The following is a 9,341-nucleotide window of genomic DNA, read 5'->3' on the forward strand; positions in this document are numbered from 1 at the left end:
AGCTGCTAGCATGAGGCATTGCCACGCTGCCTACCTGCACCGCTGCACAAGACTCTCCGCAATATCCCGGTTGCCTGCTCCCAGCAGGACCAGGGTAAAGCACAAGTGGCTCTGAGACGGCCGCTGAGAGCTGCGCTAGCAGCACCCAGAGCACGTTTCAGCTCCAAAGCTCGCCTTGTCCACACTCCAGTCCTCGCACACACGCTCGGTTGGAGGCCAGACACGAACTGATCGACTGGGCTGCTGCACCCGCATTAAAGCGGGATGGGCAGAGCAGTCACAATCCATCACACAGAGATGTCACAAACCATCGCTTGGCCACGTTGCTAGCGCTCACCTTCACTCAGGGACATCACCGCCCGTCCCACACTGATGCCGCCATCCATTCCTTAGTCATCACAATGAGCTGGCCTCACCTGCTGCACGTGTGCCTGCAGCACTCCAGCCCCAGCATACGTTTCTGAGCTTTCTCCAGCACCTCTGCTTGTTCCATTCCTCCCCACATCTCATGTGCTTGGCATCAGTGTTTCACACCAATCACCGGTGCCTGGGATATGTCTTCCCACAGGCCCCATTGGGTTGCCCTGGCCATGGCACGCAGGCCCAGGCTTGTACAGCCAGAAGTTTTATTCAATAAAATATCACACTTTTCTCTGTCTCTTGGACTAGATTATTGTAGAGGTCTTTTCCAGCCTTAATGATTCTATGATTCTATGCTACCCACATCCAAGGTCACTGCTGAGTGAACATTTCACTTCAGTGGAACATAAGGTCATGCTGATGTCCCTGATGTTGATAGCACTCCTTCATTTAAGTGTTTATTTTTTTGTATTCAAAAACTGGTCTGCAGCAGTCTGGTCTTCTGAAAAGCCAGCAACTGCAGAAATAGCAAATGGCTGCTAATTAGCTGAAGCAGGGTAGGAAAAGAGGACTACGTTTGATTAGATAAGATTACAAGAACTACTAATAGGTTTTTCATTACTGAGATGCTGAGACTTAGACTGGCGCAGCAGTCTGCACTTTTTTTTTTTCCCCCACTTTCAACATTTGACATGTAAGACCCTCAGCATCTTTGAACTTAACATGGGAGTCCCATATTCAGCGTAAGCTCTGTGCAGCCTTCACTTTGCTCATCTTCATTTTTCTTCCCACGGCAGCCACAGATACTCTCTGTATTTAATTTTGCTGCCTTGTTACTCTTAGCTGACTTTGCCTTACGGAACTTTCCCAAATCTATTTTTTCCTTGCAACTCCATGAAGAATGGTATTCATAAAATGTATCAATATTAATTATATGAACTGGTCATTGCTCACCACATTTAAAATGAATCATTCATTTCTGAAAACAGTAATCTGCAAGGAAACATGTATAAGATGCATAAGTTACAATTACGTCATTATATCATCAACTGACTTACTAACTCTCTGTTCTACTATGTGGAAAAAAATTGTAAGAGATTTACTAGTATTCATCACGATTTCAGAAACAGAAAAATAAATTTAAATTAATTTGATGGATATATTCTTAGAAAATAGTTTAGCCACTTTGATTTATAGTAGAACTTCAAATGAAGAAAACAGTATACTTCTAACAAAAAGCAGATAGACTGATTCCTAATTACATTGTATGTTCCCAACCCATGTAGTCTTTGGGATTTTGTCTGTATTTTTTTCTCTGAGAAGAGACATTCATATAAAACAGCTGCAACTCCAAAAGGACTTTGAGTGGTAAATTGATTTGATTGATTCAATTTTGATTACATACTAGAAACACATTTAGTTCAAGCTAAGCACATTAGCATACATAAGCCAGAATAAAATTCCAATTGCTTCTTTGTTATTCATTAATGGAACTTAATGACTCCAACAAAACATTAATGAAGAAAAAATATTGGCTTGCATAATTCATTTGGAAAAAATAATTAATTGTTGTATTAAGGGCAGCCTACTTCATATAGTAATTACTGCAGCTTCAGTGGGGAATTGGATCACGATGTTTATTCTGCAAGCTGTTGTTTATTCCTTTCTTTTCACATCGATTTCTTAATCAGAATGTATATTTTTCTTGCAGAAGTAAATTAAAAATACTTTAAAATTATGATCATATCTAGGTACTTGCAGTTGATAGGGTGATTGCATTTTTGCACTCAGTCTATTAACATGATATTTAATACAGTTAACATCTATTGGGAAGATGAGAAAATTTGTCCATATATATATGCTATGAAGTCAGGAAAGACCTTTTTTGCAAAGGCTTATTTACCAGTTATGGTGGATGACAGAAATTGGCACTTCATCCAAGCTGTATTTTTCTAACAGGTAAAAAATAATTTCTATGGTTATATTTTCTTCTTCATAAGTTCCATTAAGATATGCATGAAAACTTCTCATAAGATCTTAAGATTAAGGCAAGGCATCTTATAGAAACAGAGTGTTGTGGTTTTTTTAGTTTTGTTCATAATGTTTGCCCACTACAAACATAAACTTTCATTCAATATATTTGAAAATTTAGATAGAGCTGTATCTAAAATTAAAACAGAAGTTACTACAAGATTCAGGTAGTGAAAGTTGCAGTTTCCCTCTGTAAGATATTATTCTGCTAACGTCAGTGTCTCAAAGCTTGCTGGGGACACAGATGGACTTATACAAGTCCAGGCAAGTCCTGGGCAAAGGTTGTGAAATCCTTTGTCTGGAGAACTTTGATGGACAAGGCCAGGGGCAAGGAGAGGAAGATAAGATGCAGCTAAAAAGCTGTGAAGCGGTCTTTTGTGTGGACTTATCTCAGGATGATGGCCATCTCGGGGGATACCATATGACTCTTGCTCAAGCGCCCAGGGATGTCACGCAGGCAGGAGAAAAAGGAGGATAAAAGGAGGAACCGAAACCATGAGGGAAGGTGTCTGCCATCAGATCCCTCACCACGGAATTCCTGCATGCTGGCGGACTCTCCTGGGCCTGCTACCTGAGTCCTGCTGCTTCCTCCTGGATCGGCTCCGCGACTTCCTTCTGCCACCTGCTTGCTGCCCAAGGCCGGCCACGCTGCTTCTCTCTCCCCCCCCTGCTGCTTCTACCTCGGACCATCGAAACGTCGTGCAACGGGACCGCTGCTGGATCCTGGTGGTGACTATCCCCACTTTACGCAATTCTTGCTTCTTTCCTCTCTTTTCTATCGCCCTCCTTCCCTTCCCCGTCTCCCTGATTAGGATTATAATAAACTGGTCGGACCAACATTTGAACCGTTGTTTCTTAATCTCACGCCGGGTATATAATATTAAAAGAACCTCATCTCCCTCCTATAAATCGGAGCGAGACACTCTCACGTATATTTTCGTCCTACGGATTTTTTGGGTCTGGTGGAAACTAAATACAAAATAGGTGTGATACTGGAGTCTTTTGTGGCTTTTGGTTTGGTTTGATTTGGGGGATGATTTTTCTGTTTGTTTGAGTTTTTTTTCATTTCTAGCACTGAGAACTAGGCACTGATCAAGTTTTTTTGTCTCTGGAAGTACACTCACATGGGCTGAAGTTTTCACATGGTTGATATTTCCTTAGCATGGAAATCAGATCACCACAGAAAGGCAAGGAAGAGATTTTGAGGGGAACTGCCATGAGATTTCATCTATCCATGGGCGGTTCCAGTACCCACCCCAACATAAGTTAAACAGAAATGGGCCCAAAAGTGCATGCTAGGCTGTACCAAGGAAAATGCTGCACAGAAAATTTTCTCTCCTTTTTATTCTACATTTAAGGTTAGGCGTGCAGATCCTCATCCTTTATGTTCATAATTAATAAGTTTCAGAGGAAAGTATGAGCCAAGAAACCATTCACAGAATCACAGAATCACAAGGGGTGGAAGGGATTTCGAGAGATTGAGTCCAACCCCTCTGATAAAGCAGAGGTTCCCTACAATACATTACACAGGTAAGTGTCCAGATGAGTCTTGAATATCTCCATACGAGGAGACACCACAAGCTCTCTGGGCAATCTGTCCCAATGCTCCATCACTCTTACCGTGAAGAAGTTCTTCTCATGTTAGTACAAAAACTTCCTATGCACAAGTTTAAGGCCTTTACTCCTTGTCCTATTGCTACACACCACCAAGAGGAGCCTGACCTCATACATTTTCCTTCCTCTTTTCATTCTGTAGGGTGATTTTCAGTGGGATGTACAGACTGAGCTGAAATGAGAACTCTCCTTCTCCCCAGGTGAATACTCCATGCTGTTCCTTTGTGCAATAGCTAGGTTCTGGGAGAAGGTGAACTCCTACACAGGGAGCATAAGTGCAGGTCCCATTCTATAGATAAGGCAAATAGAAGCTCAGCATGTAATTTTCCTACATGCACAAGAAGCTCCTTTAGCACTTTACAGGTGCTAAATGATAAAATTAATTTTATGTAAAACCAAAGATAAAAGTGATTTTGAGCTAAATAGCAGTTGATATCATTATTGACAGCAAAAATGAAGTTCATCAGAAGGGATACAGATGACTAGAGCCATTTCAGTAATGTAATGATTGACAGCCAGACAGAAAAAAAAAAAAAGAGGAAAAAATGAAATGAAAGGGAAAGGATTTCTTTTAGTCGTTTCCCCAAGAGGAGCAGGGCTTTTGTTTTGTGATTTGTTCCCCTATCTGGAAAATAAGTGTTGTTTTTTACCACTGTTGAGTGAGAAGGAAATGTGTGAGTAACATTACAGACTTCTAACCAGTTTCCCAGAAGAGTCGGTTCATTGAGCACTCTGCAGGTTCTAGATGTAAAAAGGAAACGTATGTTAACATACTGATGAAACTGTGCAAAATAAATAAATCAGAGTTTTGTTCTATAGTTGACTTCTCATTGTTACATGGAAATTGGGTGGTTTATATTTTTATTTGTTTGTTTGTTTTGGATGAACAGTGTTTATGTAATTACTGCTTCAATAAAAATGCAAAAGCTGCTTGTATCTCTTTTGTCATTTTGAACATGGGGCATGTACCACTTATGTCTTGGTGTCATGGTTTTATGATTTTTGGATATCAGTATTCCACATCATAACATCATGTAATGCACAGGAGGTTTGACTGTTGATGCTCAAGTTCCAGGTGCCTGTCCAGAGGAGAAGAACTACATTCCCCAGGGCGCTTTGCAGTCAGTGAGGAGATATAATCCTGGCAAGGTCACCTGATGTTCTCTTCTTCGCCAGTTCTTTGCCTGCTCTTCTCCGCCTGCTTTTCTTCATCGGCTCAGCTGGACTGCACATCTCACTTCAATGCTGTGGTGAGGCCTATCCACCTTTTGGACACACTCTCTCTCTCTCTCTCATTATATTTTGATTTATTAGCTTCAATTCCATTATACCGCATTTTCTTGCATTCCGATACTATACTTAGTAAATTAGTTTGTTTCACCTCAGATCGTTGCCGTTTTCAATTATTTTGGGGTCCCCTGTTTCCCTTTTCCGGAAGCATGGATCCGTAGATCCCTCCACCCCGCTAGTCATGGAACCAAGCTGAACCAGCCCGTAAACCGTTGACACTTGGGTCGTCTATTTTTCCATTTAAATTAATTTAGAAACTCCTATTGCCTAACCAGCAATGAAAATGAAAATGAAAGTATCAGACCACAGAAGATATGACCCAAAGCTGTCTGTGATTTATGTGATCTTCTCATTACGTTTAGTGTGATTGGCATTAAAATCTTCACTTATCAATACACACGAAACATAGCAAAACAGAAAACAGGTAACTGGAGATAAATTGTTACAGAAATAGTTTTCTTAGGCATCTAGCTTCTTAAAAATGCAAAGTTGTCTTGTTTTTACTGCTAAAGCAGTAGGTTTGAGGGGATTTCGGAGGAATTTTTCCGATTTCTCCTGTGTTAATAGTGAAATGGATATATTGTTTATACAGACTGAGGTAGAGAGTGAAACTTTACTAACAAATAAAAACAGGCATTTCCTTTCAGGTGACAAGGAAGCAGTTAATAGAAGACATACTTTCATTAGCTTCTGGTCACTTGTATATGGGATTTTTTCCAGTGAAGCTGAGAACAATCTCCAATATCAAACATTCAGTCGTCTCATTTTTTATGACTGACAAGGGTTGACCTGCATGACAGGGTGAAATTTCTACTTCTTCTGGAAGAAAAAGACAAAATTGGTAAAGATTCCAAAGAAAACAGAAAGGTGCTACAGGGGATTCTTGTCTTCAGTCTCTCCTGACAGGCAACACCACAGCTGCCTGCAGCAAAAAGAAGAGGAAAACAGACAAAATATTTTTTTCGTTTTCCATGAGTGAACACTTAATACACCACACGATGGCAGCACAGGCTGAAAAAAATCAGAGAAGTCGTGGTGCACTGTAAGAGAGGTAAGCAGATAGGATAACTTAGAATCCTCAGCCTAGCAAACATTGCTGATTTTTTGCAGTGCACAAACCTAACCTTTTCCTGTACACTATTCAAGTCTACCAAGAGTAGTTTTCCAATAAAGACCTTCATCTTGAGATCCTATATATATTTCTGCTTGGAAGTACAGAGAGTTATCTTCTTTTATTATTTCCCTGCAGCTTTCATTTTTCCTTACTTTCCATAAACTTTAATTCCTATAGCTCAAGATGCACTTGCAGCACTCTGGGATCTGGTCCATCTACACAAGCTTGAGGTTATGGTTTAGCTCACTCGCAGGCCAAGACAGTTCTTAAGAGAAATCTTTACTCTCCACACACAGCTGCTTCTGGCATCAGTCCTGCCAAAAGAAGGAAAACAGGCTGTAAGGAGGGAAGGCTTTTTACATCTATTTTGTTTCTGGGTTTCCTTTAAACCCAAGCTTAATTCAGAATATCCAACCCGTGCTCCTTTCTCATCTACGGATGATTAAGAAGTATACAGCAGACAAACTATAAATTGAACTATTAAAACAATAATCTTTGCAAATATTAAAAAAAAAAAAAACAAGTCTCGAAATGAAAAATGACTCATCATTTTATTTGAATATGGGTTACTTTTGCCTTTTCATTATATCTAACATGATTTACAGTTTTCAGCAGTTTAAGAGTTACTGCAGTGCGTGCTTTGTATTTAGCATGTTTGCAGTACACCAAAAAGCAGTTCGGGGTTGGAACAGGTGCTTTTAAAACTCCTGTTTTACATCGTTTGCTGCCATCCTGAGGCCGATTCTTGCAGCACAATTAACAGTCCAATCAGCCAAATTCAAAGTTTTGCACTTCACTGCTAATTGAAGTATAAACCTGGATCACCATTTGAATCTGTTTAAAATCGTTGCAATTTCAGAAGTAACTCAAGATAGTCTTTAGTGTCATTCAAAGCTGGTATTTTAAATATTGTTTTTAATAAACACACTATCTTCTGTTACATTTTTTGCTCGAAGACAAGAAATCCTACTTCATCTCTAAGTATAGTTCTGCCCAATACAATTATTCTTTTACTTCTGTGAATTGTAGATTATCTGTCTGCAAGTGGTGTACAATCTGTTCTCTTTGAGTCCTAAATGTTGTTCCAGAAACTGAGGTATGACTATGTAATGTAGTATTCATAGCTGCACAATATTTCTAATGTACAGTCATAAAAAATAATACCTGAAATGAAACTTTATATTGAAGTTATGCAATGAAATGCAGAGAGAATATATATATATTTTATAACATAGAGGATTATTCAAAAGCTTAAATACTTAACTGGACTAATGAGAATCTTTTTAGGTTCTTTCCTTAGTGAATCCATACACTATATTTTTCCTCATCTCCTATCATTGAGCTGTGGAGAGCGCTGAACCTATTTAGCTTTGTCTTTCTGTATGTGTGGAAATGTTTATCTAGGTACTTATTCATGCACCTGTTCTACTTTCCCTTTTTCCCCTTCTTTCTCAAGGATGTCAGTTAAGAGTTTTGCTGAGTAGAAACAGAGTGCCACAGATTTGTAGCACAGTCCATCAAAACAGAACTGGTGAAAGATTGGGTGTAAGGTGGGATTTGCTTCTCTGGTTCAGCCAAGGATGCCTGTGGGTCAGGCAGATCCTCTGCTTTGGCCTGATAGTCAGATAAGTCTTGTGATAAGCTAGAATACTAATTGATTTAGTCCTCTCTCATGTTGCTAAAATTGACTAGAAATTTCTTAACTGAGAAAGCATGAAACTCCAGTATATTAGTTATGAAATCGCTTACATTCAACTAGTGTTGATCCTATGGTCTGAAACAGAATAGTTCTAGCTGTTGCCTCTGCCATCCTCTGTAATCTAGTTGCGTTGCTCTCTTCTGCGTAAAATATTAAATGCCCTAAAATTATTTGTATAAGAGATGACCTTTCTTTGTGCAGCCTACTGCAAAATGTAGCATCACTGGAGACATTCAGGATGGAACTCTACTGACAAAAAGGTTAGGAAGGAGTTTGAGGATGCACACTTATGGAGGACCCAAGTTTCCCAAGCCCTCTTTCAGACTGAAATAGCTGCAATTAGGACCTTCAAGAAACACTGAAATTCTTAGGAGAACATCTGATAGCTGGGGCTGATAGCAGGGCGAGGGAAATGTAGCAGTAAGAGACCCAGGGGCAGGAGAAAGAAAACTTCCAGATACTTATGAATGGTTAAAATATTCAGTCATTCTAACACGCTTTCCCAATCCAATGATTTTTTAGCTTGGATCAGTGATAAATTAAAGCATTTCATTAAAGTATCTTTCTCAGTTACACAATCTTCATTTCAGGATATCTTTCTCTGCATTAGTCGATTTTGAAACAGATAATAGAGCTCTTTACATTACTTGACTTTTCTACAATCCTGTCCCTCACATAAGAAGAGATGCCCTCCCATTGCAAACTAACTGCAACTGGGATCTTCACTATGAGTGCATGTCAAGCATTGCCCTGGAAAGAATAAGACCTTACTGTTCGATTCTCTTGGTTCAACTACAACCCTTTTAAAGGGAGGTTTCAAAAGTAACTGCTGTTTGATGCAGTGGTATAAGGAAATATTTTTTGTTTACTTACACTCTCTCAACGTTTGCTATACTTCTTGAATTGGCACCCCCTTCCAAACGTATGTCAGGAAGGAATAGTAAATATTTCAGCTTAAAATTATTTTTTCCTTTTTATGCTAAGACCTTTTCATGATGATTCAGCTCTTCCCTGGACCTCTAATCACTAGCTGAGATTCAGATGAACTGTTTCCTATTCCCTATTCCCTATTGGTTCATATTCATTGCTTCATTTGGGAAGCAAGAAGGAAACTTGTTTTATTTTGTTCTCTTCCCCTGAGCATTAACAAGCATTAACAAGCATGTTGTTTTTCCTATCATCATAGATGCAATGCAAATCTGTCTATAGATTTAATTTCCATGGGTTGTTATT

Source organism: Meleagris gallopavo, chromosome 3 (assembly GCF_000146605.3).
Source record: "Meleagris gallopavo isolate NT-WF06-2002-E0010 breed Aviagen turkey brand Nicholas breeding stock chromosome 3, Turkey_5.1, whole genome shotgun sequence".
NCBI lineage: Eukaryota > Metazoa > Chordata > Aves > Galliformes > Phasianidae > Meleagris > Meleagris gallopavo.